General features: G+C 47.5%; 1 protein-coding gene across 4 annotated transcripts in view; it reads left to right on the top strand.

The window, feature by feature from the left end:
• CAPN9 (calpain 9) overlaps positions 1–21076 on the top strand; it is an 834396-nt gene that overhangs the window by 45124 nt on the left and 768196 nt on the right. The window lies entirely within an intron of this gene.

Raw genomic sequence — 21076 nt, 5'->3', positions numbered from 1 at the left:
TGTCCAGTTACATGAGCTGTGTTTGGATCACCTCTCACTACCTGTTTTACTGCATCAAAGTGCTGCAGCAGTGTGTATGTAATGCACTCGGTTGCAGCACTTACCCATGCACTTGAATAGGTTGCGTTTGGCGGGCTTCCTTCCTACCAAAAGTGACATGAGAGAGAGCTTTTACCGTAGGTGTGAAGTAAAGCATCACAACCGTGGCATGTGAACACGCACATTCACTGCCTTTGCAGATTAAGGGGAGGGGCGATTGTGGGGGGCACTAAAAACATGGCTCAACCACACTATTTTTATGCTTTCCAACTGCAAGTCTAAAATGAGCCCTAAGTGGTAAAAGCTTCAAGAAGTGACTCAGATGGCTTTGCCTCACCTTTAAATTGTCTCCTGTACCCTCATAGTTTCACTCCCATATAACTTCCATTGACAGCACTGCACGCATTCATACAGTACCTACCCCTGTGTAAATAAATACAGTACAAAGTTGAATTTACCTTTGATGAAATTGACATGACCTGTGCATGTGGTTTATTCTACTACAGATCAGGTGCATGTAGGAGAGTATTGGCCATATGCATGCTTATTCTGGAGGGACACTGAAGTAGGCCCAGTGCTAGCAGACTGGTAGTTAAAATATAAAGGTCTTTATTAAACATAGCTTCCACAACCTCTGCTGTGTCTTCCAGTTCCAGACTTTGTAATAGTTACACATATTGGGGGAGATTTACTAAATCTGGTGCACTCAGAAATTGGTGAACCTGTGCATGGTAATTCAGCTTCTTCAATTAAGCTTTGACCAAAAAACTTGGAATCTGATTGGTTTCTATGCAGAGCTTCACCAGATTTTGCACCTTCCAGTTTTAGTAAATAAACCTATAGGTGACCGATATTGCTTTCAAGGCAGTTTGATTAATGGCCTATGAATGCACCTGCATGGACTGCTCCTGCAGACAGGAAGACATACACGTTTAACTGGTTATAATAGACTGCTTATCTGGAGAGAGAGAGAGGATGAAAGTCCTGTTTTGATTTAGTTCTTTGACTTTCAAGGACAGATTACATAAAAGCTGTAACATTGTCTACTTGACCAGTGGGTTAAAACATGTTTACAGCTGCTTTTAGTGTTAATGTTTTATGCCAATATGGTGTTTTATGTTAATCTGGTGCTTCCCCTTTAACTGTCAAGTCAAATATTTTCAGAGGGACAAGATCTGTAAGCTTTCACTGCAGCAGAGAAAAATCAGGTCTCCTGCCTGCTAGATAGGGCTATGTTGTGTGACAGAGCTGTGTAAATCTCTGGAATGGATGGATAAATACACAAAGGGCTAACACATATTTATTTAATCTCTCTGTTTAGCTGTTTGTGTGGAGTTTAGCTTTAATGTCACTGCAGTGTCAGGTGCAAGGGGGGAAGGACATTGGAGACTAAGCTTTTCCAATGTACTTTGCCAGCACACAGGGGAGGCATCAAACCCCTAGTGAGAGAAATAAAGTAAAAATGTGAAATGTTAAAAAAATTGAACATAAAAATAGTAATAGAAATAAAAAATACCCTTATATACAAAAAACACACTATTATGATGCTTAGGTATACTGTATATCAGATTCCTATAACATTACACATAATTGGTAATCCAACATACTTTAGGCTTTGGAATATTGTTAGGAACTGTATTTTAGTAGTGGTGCAAACTGAAAAAGTGGTGCTTTCATTACTTTTTCCTCTTTCCAATATGTTTTGCAGCCCATTCAAATATTTGGGCTGTCAAAGCTGGACTCCAAGGTAATGCGCAGGAACACACAGGAACATGCCCTTAAGGACTAATGTGTGTTCAAAAAGCTGCAAAACCTTTTTTGGCCTTTTGAAGTGCAATAATGGTATCAGTGCCTAGCCATGAAAGAGTTAAAGTATAATTAAAGGCATTACTTTTTCTTTTTTAGTTTGGATAGAGTGGAGAGGGATTGTAACACCTATCAGTTTTTAATGCTGCCTGTGCCCCATTTAGGGAGATCCATCCTCTCTATTTGTCTTGTTTCTGTTATCATTGAAAGTGAAAGTAAAAGAAAAATCAAAGATTTGGGGTTGACACTAGAACAGTATAGGAAAACCTTCCAATAGGGTCACTAGTTCTGGTGATCCTTGTGACACGCTGTGATTCTCTCACTTTGGAGGGATTTCCTCTCACTTCCTGTTTTGGCTAAGGAACAGAAAGCTAGGGGAAGTCTCCACAATGGGACTCTTGACAAAAAACTGACAGGGGATATAACCATCCCTTACTCTATCCAAATGGTATAATATTTTTTTGCCTTTAGTTCTACTGTAACACAAGCCCACACCATAATCCCCTTCCACCAAACTTTACACTGGGCACAATGCAGTCAGGCAAGTACCATTCTTCTGGCAACTGCCAAACTCAGACACGTCCATCGGATTGCAAGACAGAGAAGCATGATTCATCACTCCAGAGAACATGTTTCCCCTGCTCTAGAGTTCAGTGGCGGTTTGCTTTACACCACTGCATCTGATGCTTTGCATTGCACTTGGTGATGTAAGGCTTGGATGTAGCTGCTTGGTCATGGAAACCAATTCCATGAAGTCTCTACACACTATTGTTGTGCTAATCTGAAGACCACATGAAGTTTGGAGGTCTTTAGCCATTGACTCTGCAGAAAGTTGGCGACTTCTGTGCACTGTGCACTTCAGCATGCGCTGACCTCGCTCTGTCATTTTACGTGGCCTACCATTTCAGAGCTGAGTTGCTGGTGTTCCCAGTTGCTTCCACTATGTTAAAATACCACTAACAGTTGACCGCGGAATATTTAGTAGCAAGAAAATTTCACGGATGGACTTATTGCACAGGTGGCAACCTATCACGGTACTATGCTTTAAGCTACTGAGCTTCTGACAGAGATCCATTCTTTCACAAATATTTGTAGAAGCAGCCTGCAGCCTAGGTGCTTGATTTTATACACCTGCGGAGGTGATTGGAACACCTAAATCCAATGATTTGATTATATATAGAATAGGAAAAGAAGGCAAGAGCCAAAGGCACCTGGGAAACTGGAGATCCAGCACTTAATCCTTCCCTAACCTGGGCAGACTACTCGCTTGCTACTATTAAACATTCCCCTTGTAGGCACCTTCCTACACATATTTTGATTCTTGAGTGTGAAAATCCACATTTTTTAAATATAGAAGATCATAGCAGAGGTAAAATTGTAACAGTTTATTTATACTGCTATTATGCATTAAAATATTCAGCAAATATTGTATCCTATGTTTCTGCATTGTTTTAGATTATAGGAAATCTATTAGGAAGCTAATCATCCGCATGCTGGGGTTTTGATGGAATCAGCCATTCCCTACCATGTGAGATATCAGCTTACAGTGAAGCTGAACCTGTTCCCCAAGTTACTGTTTGAGAAAGAGTATATGGTAGAAGATTTGCTGCTTTTGTGACAGCATAATTAGATAATTAGACAGGTGCTCTGCTTTATGACTTTAGGGTACTTATCTTTTGTTAACTCTGTGACAAAGCTAGCTTCGAACACCTATAACAGCTGGTTTTAAAGGTGTGCCTTTGTGATTATAAAACAGGAATTTAGAGAGATATGTAATCTTGCAAGTAAAAAATCAAGCATTGCCAGTGTAGATAACTGGTATAGTGTCTTCTCAGTGAGTTCAACATCTTAAGACATGTACTGTATGTAACACTTTCTTGAAATGTACTTAGAATTTCAAAGGTTTGTTTCTTTGCGGAACCATATTTTGATGTTTCTCTTACAGATTTTTATGCCAGTTAGTGACCATCTCTCTATGTTAAACTGTTGTTTTAACGTTCCCTGCTAATAAGGGATGAGCTTGGACATGTTGGTCCCTAGTCCAAACCCACGTGAGTGAGTCTAGCAGGAAGCTGTCACTGTACTGGTCCAAACATAAGCAGACAAAGTATCCCCCACCCTGCAGACGCACATATTCATGCCTCTTATATATGTGATGTGAGGCTGCAGGGCAGGGAATGCCCAGGCTGCAAATGATTGCCCCAGTACACTGAAAGCTTTCTAGCAAGCTCGCTCATGTGAGTTCAGACTAGGATTTGAATATGCCTGAGCTCATCCCTACTGCTAACAACACACCTATCTTGAGATAAATTTGGGGGCTGCTTTTGCTGACTGCCTTTTGAAAATGCTAGTTGTCTGGCTTTTAATTAAATATATGCTTCATTCTTTCTAATTTGAAATAGTATTCAGATCAGAAAAGTATGTAAAGAGTTAGAAGTCATTATTTACATAAATCAAAGCATTAAATTCGATTTTTTTTTAATCACAAACATGTCATACTTACCTGTTCTGTGCAATGGTTTTGCACAGAGCAGCCCCAATCCTCCACTTCTTGGTCCCTTGTCAGTGCTCCAGGCCCTTTCCCCCTGCTGAGTGCTCCCTGAGCAGCATTTAGGGGCATAAAAGATGCATCAAACCTGAAATTCAGAGAGAAGCATACTGGCATAATTTATACCTATATAGTATGTGCATAAACAAGCATGTATAAGCAAAATTTCAGTCTAGTCCCATAAGCCCAAACAACGAGCATGTATAAGCAAAATTTCAGTCTAGTCCCATAAGCCCAAACAGGAAGTGAAACTATAAGTCTTCAAAGTGAGTAACCCTCTTGTTTGCGAGCTATATAACATGCCCAAATCTAGCTTGTTAGAGTGCACATATGCAAGTATGTCCAAACTAACAAACCAAAAGCCCCCTATTGCACCACAAGACAATGTTATGTACCAATGAATAGGTCGTGTTCAATGTGCAGCTAGTTATTCTTTTTCTACAATCCTCTTAACAGTAATAAATTAGGCCCCCAATTTACAGTATGTTGACTTTGGGCCGTTATCGGAAAACATATATTCACCAATGCCAAATACACAATCGAGCTGCAAACATATATTCACCAATGCCAAATACACAGTAGAACTGCAAACATATATTCACCAATGTCATATACACAGTAGAGCTGCAAACATATAATCACCAATGCCAAATCCACAATAGAACTGCAAACATATATTTGCGAATACTAATATACACAATGGAGCCGCATGAAAAATTGTTATGGTGCACAAATAAACACCAAGACAGCTGTTGGAGGAGGCGCTAGAGCAGCTGTTATACCGGAAATATGTCTGCACACACCCGGCAGTGCAGTGGGGAGTGTTAGTGGATGGGAGTGTAGTTAGGAGAGTTTAGTGGTAATTTGCAAATCTATTTTTGGCTTTGTGAATTTTTTTTGTGTAATTCCAGACCACATCTGGACATGGCGGGATCGCTGTTCTCGACCAAGGAGCTGATCCTCATTTGCAGGGGGAACATTACTAATAACTGTCATATTTTCAGTTGAAAACATGTCCAATTCCTAGATACATTGAGGTACATAGCAGAGGTTCAAGGTACTCCATAGAAGAAGTTATTGTTCTTCCTAACTATACAGGTGGCACAGGCACAAGCATACACCCAGGGCCACTGTTAGATATTATGGGGCCCCGTAGAGCATACCTGACAGCCCCCCACCGCCAGAGAAAATATCCAAATTCTATTTATGGTAAAAATACACTAAAAACATTATTAATGGACACAATCCCAACCATATTCCTGTGAAATCTAAATGAAACCTATGTTACACTATGGAAATGCTGCAGGTCCTAATCTGACAAGCATATGGGTGCAGGTGTACAGCCCTGAACACAGACAGTGAGCATTCAGGGCCACTTCCCCACGCATTCACACCTGTCAGATTAAAAGCTGTGTTCACACAGGTGCTGTGTCCCCATAGTGTAACAGGTGGCTCCAGCCACATGAACAACCCACTCATTCATGCTGTACAGGCCAGAGGACCTGTGCGAATGTGGCATTTTTTACTTTTTTTTTCTCAGCTCATTAATTTCAATGGGCTGTCTAATGTGTGTGAACATGCAAAAATACTGCAGGCACATTATTTTAAAAGTGTGTTGCACCTAACCACACAGTAGTGTGGTGCCATGTGTTTTGGTGGCTGTGAATGCGTCTGTGTTTACTAGACGTGTGGAAGTGCAATTAAGTTTTCATTATGGTACCTGCGCACATCTGCAGAGGACATTGCATTTCTTTGTTGTGCAGGAAAATGTGTGCTCTTGCATGTGTTTCTGCACCACAAATGGCCCAGTTTACACTATAGAAACACAGTCTAGATGTGTTCTAGATGCGTTTTTGCATGCACTTTTTTGATGCATGTTTAGCGTGTTCCAGTGCATTTTGGATGCGTTTTTGATGTGTTCCAGTGCATTTTAGATGCGTTTTTGACGTGTTCCAGTGCATTTTTTTATGCATTCCAGTAAATTTTTTCCCCTCTCTTTTTTTCAGTTTAATTAGGGACATGTGCGTTTTAGTGCGTTCCAGTGCATTTTACCGTGTCCAAGTACAGTTCTATGCATAAACAATGCAGCTTGTTCGACTTTTTTGGCAGCACCTGCAACACACTGGAACTGCAAGCGCTGATGTGAACTATGACATTGACAACCATATAACTAGAGATGAGCGAATCGAACTAAGCGAAGTGGAATTCGTTTCGAATATTAGGAAAATTTCGATTCGCGACGAATCCGAAAATTAGCAGACTTCGGATGCGCAAATCGAAATTTTTCCTAAAATGGCGGCGACATGTGCGGCGACGGAGCGGGGATGTCTGGGAAGGCGCGCAGACAAGGCGCGCTGACCCATAATGCATTCATTCATGACATGTGATCGCATTAGCCAATCAGCAGCCAGCCAGCCAGCACTGTGTAATGGTCGAGCTATAAATGGCGGCCATTTTAGAATTCTCCATTTGCCTCCAGTCATTCAAGAGAGGCAGAGCTGTCTGTATTGAGGGAGAGAGTTAGGGCCAGAGAAACGTTACTTAGGGCCAGAGAAACGTTACTTAGGGCCAGAGAAACGTTACTTAGGGCCACAGAATTGTTACTTAGGGACACAGAATCGTTACTTAGGGCCACAGAATCGTTACTTAGGGCCACAGAATCGTTACTTAGGGCCACAGAATCGTTACTTAGGGCCACAGAATTGTTACTCAGGGAAAGGCACAGAATTGTTACTAAGGGACACAGAATTGTTACTCGGGGACACAGAATTGTTACTCAGGGACAGACACAGAATTGTTACTGAGGGACAGACACAGAATTGTTACTGAGGGACACAGAATTGTTACTGAGGGACACAGAATTGTTACTGAGGGACACAGAATTGTTACTCAGGGACAGACACAGAATTGTTACTGAGGGACACAGAATTGTTACTGAGGGACACAGAATTGTTACTCAGGGACAGACACAGAATTGTTACTGAGGGACACAGAATTGTTACTCAGGGACACAGAATTGTTACTGAGGGACAGACACAGAATTGTTACTGAGGGACACAGAATTGTTACTGAGGGACACAGAATTGTTACTGAGGGACACAGAATTGTTACTGAGGGACACAGAATTGTTACTCAGGGACACAGAATTGTTACTCAGGGACAGACACAGAATTGTTACTGAGGGACACAGAATTGTTACTGAGGGAAACAGAATTGTTACTGAGGGAAACAGAATTGTTACTCAGGGACACAGAATTGTTACTCAGGGACACAGAATTGTTACTCAGGGACAGACACAGAATTGTTACTGAGGGACACAGAATTGTTACTGAGGGAAACAGAATTGTTACTCAGGAACACAGAATTGTTACTCAGGGACACAGAATTGTTACTCAGGGACAGACACAGAATTGTTACTGAGGGACACAGAATTGTTACTCAGGGACACAGAATTGTTACTCAGGGACACAGAATTGTTACTGAGGGACACAGAATTGTTACTCAGGGACACAGAATTGTTACTCAGGGACACAGAATTTTTACTCAGGGACAGACACAGAATTGTTACTGAGGGACACAGAATTGTTACTGAGGGACACAGAATTGTTACTCAGGGACACAGAATTGTTACTCAGGGACAGACACAGAATTGTTACTGAGGGACACAGAATTGTTACTGAGGGACACAGAATTGTTTTTCAGGGACACAGAATTGTTACTCAGGGACACAGAATTGTTACTCAGGGACAGACACAGAATTGTTACTGAGGGACACAGAATTGTTACTCAGGGACACAGAATTGTTACTCAGGGACAGACAGAATTGTTACTGAGGGACAGACAGAATTGTTACTGAGGGACACAGAATTGTTACTCAGGGACAGACACAGAATTGTTACTGAGGGACACAGAATTGTTACTGAGGGACACAGAATTGTTACTCAGGGACAGACACAGAATTGTTACTGAGGGACACATAATTGTTACTGAGGGACACATAATTGTTACTGAGGGACACAGAATTGTTACTGAGGGACACAGAATTGTTACTGAGGGACACAGAATTGTTACTCAGGGACAGACACAGAATTGTTACTCACGGACAGACACAGAATTGTTACTGAGGGACACAGAATTGTTACTGAGGGACACAGAAGTGTTACTGAGGGACACAGAATTGTTACTGAGGGACACAGAATTGTTACTCAGGGACAGACACAGAATTGTTACTCAGGGACACAGAATTGTTACTCAGGGACACATAATCGTTGAATTAAAGAGTATGTCAGACAACATGCAGAGGAGTGGCAGAGGAGGCAATGTTTTAGGAGCGAGCAGACGTGGCAGCAGAGGAAGGGGTCGAGGCAGCACTAGTCGCAGCCAGAGGCCATTGCTCCCGGTGTCATCCAGCGGTCGTGTCTCCACCGACAACCCTGCCGTCATCGATTGGTTGGCTCGGTCGTCTTCCTCTTCCCAGGTCACCTCTGACACCTACAGCCAACGGTCGGTGGGTACGTCAGACACAACCGTTAGTTGGCATGGCCCGGGAGCAAGCCCACTGAAATCACGTGTCCTCTACCTGCCCCTGTCCTTTGGTGTTCCCTCACCAAGCGAAGTATCGCATGCTGTGGGCTCAGCCCCACTGTACAGTGAGGAAGAGCTAACAGAGGGCGGTCAGGAACGGGGGGAGACATCCGCCTCTTCAGCAGCCAGGCGAAGAAGTAGTGGCGAGGAGAGTGGCTCGGTAGCCGGTCTAGAGACAGGTCTGTCTCCTGACCCACACGCAGCCGAGGGGGCTAGTAGTGAGGCAGAGACCCTAATTGATGATGATGAGGCTGATCGCACTTGGCAGCCTCGTCGTCGTCATCAGGCTATTGCTTCCGCATCATCAGGAGAAGAGGGTGGCAGCTTGGCAGCGAGCAAAACAGTCGGTGGGTTGCCCAGGAGGCAGCAGGGTCGCAGCAGTGTCAGTGGAGGCAAACGGCCATGGAGTAGAGCACCAGCTCCACTGCAGCCTACCACCACGGCCAGTAGTGGTGCCGGTGTGCACGGAGGAAGTAGCAGTCAGCCAGTGAGGAGTATCGGGGGCAAAGTTTCCTACTCGGCGGTGTGGCAATTTTTCGTCAAGCCGCCCGAGGAAGTAAACGTAGCCGTATGTCGACTATGTGGCCAGAAAGTCAAGCGTGGCCAGGGGGCCCATGTTGGGACTACAGCGTTGCGGCAGCATATGCAGCGTCGCCATTTGGTGGCCTGGGAAAACCGTGATAAAGATACGGCGGTTCTGCCTGCCCCAGCCCCCGCTCCATCACCCGCTCCGTTACTTGCTCCGTCACCCGACGTCAATCGCCCTCTATCAGCCAGTCAAGGCTCCAACACCTCTGCTGAGGGGAGTTGTCGCTCGTTGGCATCTTCCGCTCGTTCAGATGCTCCTTCTCCTGCTTCACGGATTCCGTCAGCAGTCTTTCTTGGAATCCATTTCCAAGAGACAGCAGTTTGCGAGCACGCACCCGACGGTGCAAAAGCTGAACGTCCTCCTGTCCAAGTTGCTGGTGCTGCAGTCCCTCCCTTTCCAAGTGGTAGACTCAGCACCTTTCCGAGAAATGATGGCTTGTGCCGCGCCGTGGTGGAGAGTGCCAAGCCGTCATTTCTTCGCCAAAAAGGTAGTGCCAGCCCTGCATTCACATGTAGAAGAGATGGTGGGCCAGTCTTTGAGCATGTCGGTCTCTGCCAAAGTGCACGGCAGCGCCGACGTGTGGAGCTGTAACTACGGTCAGGGACAGTACATGTCATTTACGGCCCACTGGGTGAACGTGGTGCCGGCGCAGCCGCACCAGCAACTTGGACAGGTCACGCCGCTTTTGCCTCCACGTTTGCACGTCCTTGGTCCACAAAAGATGTCCGCCTCTACCACCTCTTCTTCCGCCGTGTCCTCAGCCGCCACCCCCGTGCCAAGTCCCATTACCCGACCGGCATATCACATGTGCAGGGCGCAACGGTGTCACGCTGTGCTGCACCTGGTATGCCTTGGCGAACGTAGTCACACAGGGGAGGAACTTCTGAGTGTAATGAACAGAGAAATCGACAGATGGCTGTCTCCGCGCAAACTGAAAATCGGAACCATGTTGACCGACAACGGAAAGAACATGGTGTCTGCTCTGCGTCAAGGAAGGTTGTGCCATGCGCCATGCATGGCTCACGTGTTCAATCTGGTTGTCAAGCGGTTCCTAAAATCCACCATCCCACTGCAAGACATCCTTAAAATGTCACGTAAACTTTGCATGCATTTCAGCCATTCCTACACCGCAAAGCACACCCTCCTTGGGCTGCAGCGGCAGAACAGAATTCCACAGCATCGCCTGATCTGCGACGTTGCAACAAGGTGGAATTCAACCCTACACATGTTAGACCGCCTTTACGAACAGCGAAAGGCCATCACCGATTTCCTGATGTTACAAGCGGATAAAGGTACTCCCCTATGTAACTTAGATGTCAGCCATTGGCAGCTCATGCGTGACACCTGCCGCTTGCTCAGGCCCTTTGAGGAGGCCACGCTATTCGTGAGTCGGCAGGACTATGGGATGAACGACGTCATTCCTCTGTTGCACGTCCTGGAACAAATGCTGTTAACAATGGCTGGTCAGGGTGCGGTAGACGTGGCGCACAGATCTCAACGCCACATGACCCCTGTGGGGGCAGGACAGGAAGAAGAGGAGGAGGTAGAGGAGGACATTTGTGCTCAGGAATTATCCCCTTGACTACTGGGCAACGAAACTTGACCTTTGGCCCCAACTAGCTGAATTTGCCCTTGAAAGGCTGTCATGCCCGGCCAGTAGCGTGGCATCTGAGCGCCTGTTTAGTGCGGCAGGAGGTATTGTAACTCCGCGGAGGACACGACTGTCCACTCAAAGTGTGGAGAGACTCACGTTTGTGAAAATGAATCAGGCGTGGATTAGTCTGGATTTCAAACCACCAGTTCCTGACACAACTGACTAAATCCGCCATGAATCATGCCCGAAACATGTGCCACTTTCAGGTCTCCTCCCACTGCTGGTGTGTTCCATTTTTTATCATAGGGTGCTGGCAGATTACGGGCCTCCCATTGCTGCTGCCAGGCCCGTAATCTGCCATGGGCCCCTGTACCACCTCTTCATGCTGCTGCCAGGTCCAGAGTGTCTCATGGGTCCCTGTACGGCCTCCCATTGCTGCTGTCTCCATCGCCACACTCTGCCATGTGCCACTTTCAGGTCTCCTCACACTGCTGGTGTGTTCCATTTTTTGTCATAGGGTGCTGGCAGATTACGGGCCTCCCATTGCTGCTGCCAGGCCCCTAATCTGCCATGGGCCCCTGTACTGCCTCCTTATGCTGCTGCCAGGTCCACAGTGTGTCATGCCATGTGCCACTTTCAGGTCTCCTCACACTGCTGGTGTGTTCCATTTTGTCATAGAGTGCTGGCAGATTACGGGCCTCCCATTGCTGCTGCCAGGCCCGTAATCTGCCATGGGCCCCTGTACCGCCTCCTCATGCTGCTGCCAGGTCCACAGTGTCTCATGGGTCCCTGTACGGCCTCCCATTGCTGCTGTCTCCATCGCCACACTCTGCCATGTGCCACTTTCAGGTCTCCTCACACACTGCTGGTGTGTTCCATTTTTTGTCATAGGGTGCTGGCAAATTACGGGCCTCCCATTGCTGCTGCCAGGCCCGTAATCTGCCATGGGCCCCCGTACCACCTCCTCATGCTGCTGCCAGGTCCACAGTGTGTCATGCCATGTGCCACTTTCAGGTCTCCTCACACTGCTGGTGTGTTCCATTTTGTCATAGAGTGCTGGCAGATTACGGGCCTCCCATTGCTGCTGCCAGGCCCGTAATCTGCCATGGGCCCCTGTACCGCCTCCTCATGCTGCTGCCAGGTCCACAGTGTCTCATGGGTCCCTGTACGGCCTCCCATTGCTGCTGTCTCCATCGCCACACTCTGCCATGTGCCACTTTCAGGTCTCCTCACACTGCTGGTGTGTTCCATTTTTTGTCATAGGGTGCTGGCAGATTACGGGCCTCCCATAGCTGCTGCCAGGCCCCTAATCTGCCATGGGCCCCTGTACTGCCTCCTTATGCTGCTGCCAGGTCCACAGTGTCTCATGGGTCCCTGTACGGCCTCCCATTGCTGCTGTCTCCATCGCCACACTCTGCCATGTGCCACTTTCAGGTCTCCTCACACACTGCTGGTGTGTTCCATTTTTTGTCATAGGGTGCTGGCAAATTACGGGCCTCCCATTGCTGCTGCCAGGCCCGTAATCTGCCATGGGCCCCCGTACCACCTCCTCATGCTGCTGCCAGGTCCAGAGTCTCTCATGGGTCCCTGTACGGCCTCCCATTGTTGCTGTCTCCATCGCCACACTCTGCCATGTGCCACTTTCAGGTCTCCTCACACACTGCTGGTGTGTTCCATTTTTTGTCATAGGGTGCTGGCAGATTACGGGCCTCCCATTGCTGCTGCCAGGCCCGTAATCTGCCGTGGGCCCCTGTACCACCTCCTCATGCTGCTGCCAGGTCCACAGTGTGTCATGCCATGTGCCACTTTCAGGTCTCCTCACACTGCTGGTGTGTTCCATTTTGTCATAGAGTGCTGGCAGATTACGGGCCTCCCATTGCTGCTGCCAGGCCCGTAATCTGCCATGGGCCCCTGTACCGCCTCCTCATGCTGCTGTCTCCATCGCCACACTCTGCCATGTGCCACTTTCAGGTCTCCTCACACACTGCTGGTGTGTTCCATTTTTTGTCATAGGGTGCTGGCAGATTACGGGCCTCCCATTGCTGCTGCCAGGCCCCTAATCTGCCATGGGCCCCTGTACCGCCTCCTCCTCCCCATTGCTGCTGCCAGGAGGCAGCAGGGTTGCAGCAGTGTCAGTGGAGGCAAACGGCCACAGAGTAGAGCACCAGCTCCACTGCAGCCTACCACCACGGCCAGTAGTGGTGCCGGTGTGCACAGAGGAAGTAGCAGTCAGCCAGTGAGGAGTAGCGGGGGCAAAGTTTCCTACTCGGCGGTGTGGCAATTTTTCGTCAAGCCGCCCGAGGAAGTAAACGTAGCCGTATGTTGACTATGTGGCCAGAAAGTCAAGCGTGGCCAGGGGGCCCATGTTGGGACTACAGCGTTGCGTCAGCATATGCAGCGTTGCCATTCGGTGGCCTGGGAAAACAGTGATAAAGATACGGCGGTTCTGCCTGCCCCAGCCCAGGGTTCCATTTGCTGGTGTGTTCAATTTTTTGTCATAGGGTGCTGGCAGATTACGGGCCTCCCATTGCTGATGCCAGGCCTTAATCTGCCATGGGCCCCTGTACCACCTCCTCATGCTGCTGCCAGGTCCACAGTGTCTCATGGGTCCCTGTACCGCCTCCCATTGCTGCTGTCTCCATCGCCACACTCTGCCATGTGCCACTTTCAGGTCTCCTCACACTGCTGGTGGGTTTCCATTTTGTCATAGGGTGCTGTATGGCCTCCCATTGCTGCTGCCAGGCCCGTAATCTGCCATGGGCCCCCGTACCGACTCCTCATGCTGCTGCCAGGCCCGTAATCTGTCATGGGCCCCTGTTGTCGCTTGTTGGCATATTCCGCTCGTTCAGATGCTCCTTCTCCTGCTACTCCTCTTCACGGATTCCGTCAGCAGTCTTTCTTGGAATCCCTTTCCAAGAGACAACAGTTTGCGAGCACGCACCCGACGGTGCAGAAGCTGAACGTCCTCCTGTCCAAGTTGCTGCTGCCAGGCTCGTAATCTGTCATGCGCCCCTGTACCGCCTCCTCATGCTGCTGCCAGGTCCAGAGTGTGTCATGAGCCCCTGTACCGACTCCTCATGCTGCTGCCAGGCCCGTAATCTGTCATGGGCCCCAGTACCGCCTCCTCATGCTGCTGCCAGGTCCAGAGTGTGTCATGGGTCCCTGTACGGCCTCCCATTGCTGCTTTCTCCATCGCCACACTCTGCCATGTGCCACTTTCAGGTCTCCTCACACTGCTGGTGGGTTCCATTTTGTCATAGGGTGCTGTATGGCCTCCCATTGCTGCTGCCTCCACCGCCACACTGTGGCTCCACACTCTGGTTTTGGCCCCGTGACTGCCCAAATGAGTGAAGTGTGCGGTGATTCTAAGATCGACGGCACTCATCTGCATGTCATACTGACTGACAGTATTATTTCTCTTCCCCAGCAGACTCCAAGGGCATTTAAATTAAAGATACAGTGTTCTGCACTAATATAAAGGCTCTCTGAAGCCTAGAAACACCCTTTTATAAGTTAAATTCGACTCGAATCGAAATTTTTTCACGAATTCGCCGAATCAGTCGAATCGAATTTTTGAATAATTCGCTCATCTCTACATATAACCTTCTTTCTGTGCGTTTTGGATGCAAAAAAGACACTGAAACACACATAGTGTGAACTGGCCCTAAAGGTTATTATAGGTAAGGGAACTGGACTGACCAGGAACTGTGAATTCAATCAGACTAGTGGTGAGATACAATCAAAAGGCCCTATAGTGTTTGACAGGTGTTCGGGAAGTGGTTTTAACGCTCCTCAAATGCTCCCCAAACGCCCTAAGCACTGTTTTGAGGCATTTGATAGGTGTTTGGCAAGCGTTAAAACTGCACCACAAATACCTGTACTGAAGTTAAATGGTATTAACGCTCCGTAAACGCCTTGCAACCACACCGCAAATGTCTGCCAGGCATTTGAGGAGCGGCACCATAGACTTGAATGGGAGGCTTCAACTCCTCCTGAATCAATCTGGAGCCAATTTTGCCGCGACGCAACGCTAACGCTTCAGTGTGAACAGCACTGTGTGCAGAATTTTTATAGGCGTTTGAGAAGCATTAAAAACGCTTCCCAAACGCTTGTCTGACGCCTGCTGACAAAGTTGGTGTGAACGTAGCCTAAGAGAAGAGAAACAAAGTAGTAATGAAATATAAACAGAAGGAAAATTGAAAGTTTCAAACTTGCCAGAAGAACAGGACGCAGGTAAGATTCATTCCCATTGATTTGATCAATATTCCTGGCACTGACAGAACCCTGGAAATTGATATCCATATTTTGGGCATTCACAAATGTCAAGGAGCTTACAATCTAAGGCCAGAAACTCAGACATATATTAGCCCAATTAACCTAACAGCATGTCTTTGGAGTGTTGGCAGAAACACACCTGTGCAGAGAAAGTATGCAAGTTCCAGACAGGTCAGCCATGACTGGGATTAGAACCCGTGACCCAAGTGCTGTAAGTCCTACGTACTAACCACTAAGCTATTGTAGGAGGCAGAGTTTGAGCTGAAATGTAGAATAGTTACATGATTAAAGAGAAGGAAGATATATAATTATATTGGGAAATTAGAACTAGACATTCAAATTATTTGATATAAAAGTGTGAAAATGTTTGACATTTGAAATTAGAATGTATGACATTCATTAGGAAATGCATTAGTTGGCCGATCATTTTTGGAGAAACAGCAAAAAAAAAAAATTATAATATAGGTGTGCTTTTTATTTTAAATTATAAGTATTCTCATATGCAAACAGAAAAACGCCAACGGGACAAAGCCCGCAGTTGTTCACGACCTAGCGAACATATCCGGTATTGCATATAGTATATATAGTATATTGTATATAGAAATGTGCCTGAGGAGATTCCGGATTTACTAACAGGAAAAGAGTCTACAAAGTAGACTTTTCAATGAGCTTGCTAGACGCCTTTCTGATGACTGACAAGTCTAGATTGATTGAATTGAGTCTGCCTGAATGTTCAGCGTCTGCTGGTAGACTCAATTCTTAGTAAATCAGGGCCTTGATGTCCACTGACTTAAGGTAGGCTACTGCGGCTATTGCTTTTACTGAAGCATCACAGAATACACATATATTGTATAATGTCTCTTTCTCTGGAGGAAGTGGAGAATTCCAATCACGTGTCTGCAGCAAGTTCTCTGAGCAAAATCTTACCTTGCACGGTCACAGGTGCTGCAAACCCGAGTAAGTCATACAGACTGTTTATTGTAGACAAGACACCTCGCTGTGTGAAAGGCTTTGGCTGCTGGTCGACCTGGAAGGTGAGGGTGTCAGACTTGAGATCCCAATTGAGTCCTAGGCTGCGCTGCATGGGTAGCAAATCTGTTGCCAAGTCTAGGTCTTTCAAATCACTGGCGTGATCTTGAGAAGGGAAGGCCTCCATAACAGCCTTGCTGTTTGAAGCTATCTTATGCAACCTAAGGTTTGAACAGGCAAGTGTGCTTTGGGTCCTCTTAAGTAGACTGCAGCCTCAGGCGATGGAAGTCACTTAAGGCCATCATCTACATAAAAGTCTCTCTCAATGAACTGTCTAACATCTTACCCATAGTCTTTCACTGCCCTGGACAGATAGCTTAAGTCCATAGATTGCAACAGCAGGCGATGGGCTGTTGCCAAAAACATGCACTTTCATGCGGTATTCTATAATGTCTTTAGTGGGGTTGCTATCCTTAAACCAGAAGAATCTCAGAATGTTCCTGTGTTCTTCCTTGACTTGAAAACTGTGAAACATTTGTTGTATCTCAGCAACTATGGCGATGGTTTCCTTGTGGAATCTGATGAGAACGCCAAGAAGTGTGTTGTTGAAATCTTGTCCTTTTAAGAGGACGTCGTTGAGAGAGATTCCTTCATACTGGGAATTGGAGTCAAATACTGCTCAGATTTTCCCTGGCTTCTTGGGGTGGTAAACACCGAAAATAGGTAGGTACCAGCACTCTTCTCTTTCAAAGGTGGGGCCACCTCTGCATGGCTGTCTTCAAACATCTTGCTCATGAACGAGAAGAAATTCTCTTTTATTCCTGGTTTCTGGTTTGTTAGGAAGTCTGTTAGGAAGGCACGGTCTCTGTGTTTTGAAAGGCAGGGAGCATCCCAGCTATTTGCATCATTTTTGTAGAATCCTTGTTCCATTATCTTCAAGAAGATCTGATCCTCAATAGATGGGGCACTATTGTGGTCTTCTTTTGTCTTTTGGAAAACTGAGCATCTTAGTTGTCTTCATCGCAAGGAAAATTGCTTGTGTAAAGGTTAGAATCTATGACACTTGCAGGTTTCTCTTTTACAAGGAATCTGTTGGGGCAAGGTTGGAAAAGGGATGGGCGCCCATTCTCCAATGTCTTTGTAAAAAGAGAGTTCATGCTGGTTGGTTTGTGAGTATTTCCTAGGCAAACATTGCCTATAATGACCCATCCTAGGTCCAGCTTCTGAGCGTAAGGGGAGTTGTGGAGGCCTTTGATTTTTTTTCTCAGCTTGTGAACTCTGATGATATCTCTCCCAAGCAAGAGCGCTATCTGAGCCTGGGGATCAAGCTTAGGGATGAGATGTGCTATACTCTTAAGATGTCTGTGGTGAAATGTCACCTCAGGTGTAGGGATCTCCCCTCTTTCAGTTGGGAACTGCTTGCACTCGATTAAGGTCGGTAAAGGCAGGGATGTTTGGCAATCCATAGATTCGATCTGGTAACCAATTGCCCTTCTCTCCGTTTTTTCACTAGTGCCCATACAAGTCTTGAGTGAGTATGAAGAGCTGGCTCCCTCGATTTTAAAGGTGTCGAAAAAGGCTAAGCTAGCAAGTAATCTGTTGCTTTGATCGTCCAAGATTGCGTACAGCTTTATTGCTTTTTGTCTCTGACCTATGGGGTAAACTGTGACAAGAAAAATCTGTCAAGGTCTTACATTTCCTCAGAGATTGTGTTGCTCCATGTGCATCCATCTTAAGTTCCTGCAAAGCATGGTGGGAGCCTTTATGCTTTCAGGCCTCTGCGGCTCCTCCTCCAGAAGGGTGTGGCTGATCACATTTAAGCCTGCTGTCTGCAGTTGCTCTTTGCATTCATGTCCTGTATGTTCCTTTGCAGCAAGCTCTTGTTCTGTTCTCGTTGCTCTCCTGGTAACCAACTCGGCTTGGACAAGACTATTCTCTGCTTTATCCCATTACCTGACCTCCTGTTGCTGAACCTGGCCTGTGACCTGAGTATTCTTGTCTACCGTCTTGTACTGTTTGCTCCGTTGTTATCGACCTGGCCTGTCCGACCACGCTATACGTTTTCCATCTGGCTCCCACCAGCTGTACGCCATTGGCAGCAGTCGTTACCACAGCTGGGGTTACTCGGGGGCCGCGATCTGGTCTCAGGCTGCGTCAAGTCCATCCCCACCATCAGGGTCCCTGGTAAAGTGAGCCGAGTCAGTGTCGTGGTTTCCTTAACCAAGTGGGCATTTACTTTGAATTAATACCCCACGCTTTCCCTACTGAGAGGTCAAAGGTGGGCTTCCTAATCTCACTACTCTCAGATAAGGCCTTGGCCTGGGCTAATCCCTTATGGGAGAGGAATGACCAGGTGATCCACGAGTTTGCCCGTTTCGTTGCCTCCTTCCGCACGGTATTTGATGTGCCTGCTCGCTCCGCCTCTGCTGCCAAGCTGCTCATGTCCATGCATCATGGTTCACGAACCGTTGCCGAGTACGCCATAGAATTTCGTACCCTGGTGGCAGAGGTGGGTTGGAACAATGAGGCTCTGGTGGCTGCTTTCTCTCATGGTCTCTCAGATGCGTTGAAGGACAAGATTGCAGCCAAAGAACTGCCTGTGGAGCTAGAGGCACTCATTTCCTTCCTAATCTTGATTGACACCAGGCTCAGAGAGAGGCCTTCATTTAAGGAGCGTCTGAGGAGGCCTCCTAACCGATTGGCGCCTATGTTTTCTGCCTCACCCGTGCCTCCCTCTCCTCCCACGCCTCCTGGGGATGGCTTGTCTGGTAGTGAGCCCATGCAGCTGGGATTTGCTCGCCTTTCCGAGGGGGAGCGGGCCTCTCGGCGTCGGGAGGGTCGCTGCCTGTACTGTGGTCTCGGTGGGCATTTTCGGCAGTCCTGTCCAGTCCGTCCAGGAAACGCTCGCACCTGAGATCCTGTCTGGGGCAGATCTTGGGTGGAGTTTCCTCATCCCCGATTTCCCATAAAGAGAAACCGCTAATCACTGTTGTCCTCTCCTGGGCGGGAGGCTCGGTGACGGCCCAGGCATTGGTAGACTCTGGTGCTGGCGGGTTGTTTATGGACTGTGCATTTGCTGCCCAGTACTCCATTCCTCTGCAGGCTTGAGTTACTCCATTGGTCCTCGAGGCGATAGATGGCAGGCCCCTGCAACCGTCACAGGTTACCCACGAGACCCTGCCGGTTGAAGTAGCTGTTGGGGCTGTTCACAGGGAGATGGCCTGTTTCCAGGTAATTTCTTCCCCGCACTACTTTGTGGTTTCGGGCTATCCCTGGCTTCAGAAGCACAATCTGACCTTTTATTGGCGGTCAGCCAAAATTCTCTCATGGTCGCCACAGTGTGGGGCTGATTGTATCCGTGGACCTGTTAAGATGTTGTGCACCTCCTCGGACTCCGTGTTGCCCACTGAATATGGGGAGTACCTGGACGTGTTTGACAAGGTGCGCGCCGGTGCTCTGCCCCCTCATCGTCCGTACGATTGTGCCATAGCCTTACAACCCTGTGCCACTCCTCCATGTGGCAGGGTGTATCCTCTTTCGGTTGCAGAGAATCAGGCCATGGAGAAGTATGTTGCGGATGCGCTTTCCCGAGGGCACATTCGCAAGTCTACTTCACCAGTAGGAGCTGGGGTTTTTTTCAATGAAGAAGAAGTGCGGAGAGTTGAGACTTTGCATTGATTTTAGGGGCCTCAATCGAATCACGATTAAGAATGCTTATCCAATTCCGTTGATTACTGAGTTGTTTGACCACCTCAAGGGAGCAACGGTCTTTACTAAACTCGATCTTAGGGTGGCGTACAACCTCGTACGGATCAAGGAGGGCGACGAGTGGAAGACACCAGAAGCGGTCACTATGAACACCTGGTTATGCCCTTCGGGTTGTGCAATGCGCCCGCGGTCTTTCAGGAGTTCATTAATGATGTCTTTCGTGACTTTTTGCAGCAGTGCGTGGTGGTTTACTTGGACGACATCCTGGTTTACTCTGCTTATATGGAGTCTCATATCCAGGATGTTAAGCGGGTGCTGCAACAGTTGCGTGAGAACGAGCTTTTTTGTAAGCTCGAGAAGTGTGAATTTCAACGATCCCAGGTTGCCTTTTTGGGCTACATCATTTCCGCGGTGGGTTTTTCTATGGACCCTCAGAAGGTTTCGGTGGTTCTGCAGTGGCCTCGTCCCAGTGGTCTTCAGTCCATTCAGCGCTTTTTGGGATTCGCCAACTATTATCGGAAGTTTATCAGGAACTTCTCCACGCTGGCCAAGCCTCTCTCAGATCTGACCAAGAAGGGTAGTAATCCTCACGAGTGGTCATCCGAGGCCATCTTAGCTTTCGAAGCTCTGAAATCCGCCTTCGCTTCGGCTCCGATACTGTCTCATCCCAATCCTGGGTTACCTTTTGTCCTCGAGGTTGATGCATCTGAGACGCGAGTAGGCGCCCTCTTGTCTCAGCGTCGGTCACCCGATGGACCCCTACTTTCCTGTGGGTTCTACTCCAGGAAGCTTTCCTCCGCAGAATGCAACTACCAGATTGGAGACAGGGAGTTGCTGGCCATTATTCAGGCTCTTAAGGAATGGAGGCACCTGCTTCGAGGGTGCTGTGGTTCCGGTTCTCATTCTCACTGACCACAAGAACTTGACGTATCTCTCGGAGGCTAAGAGGATGATGCCCCGTCAG

This window comes from Staurois parvus, unplaced genomic scaffold (assembly GCF_062004578.1).
Source record: "Staurois parvus isolate SC_StPar_1 unplaced genomic scaffold, SC_StPar_1.0 ptg000774l, whole genome shotgun sequence".
NCBI lineage: Eukaryota > Metazoa > Chordata > Amphibia > Anura > Ranidae > Staurois > Staurois parvus.
The sequence above is the reverse complement of the archived record's forward strand: the minus strand, read 5'-3'. Positions and strand labels throughout refer to the sequence as shown.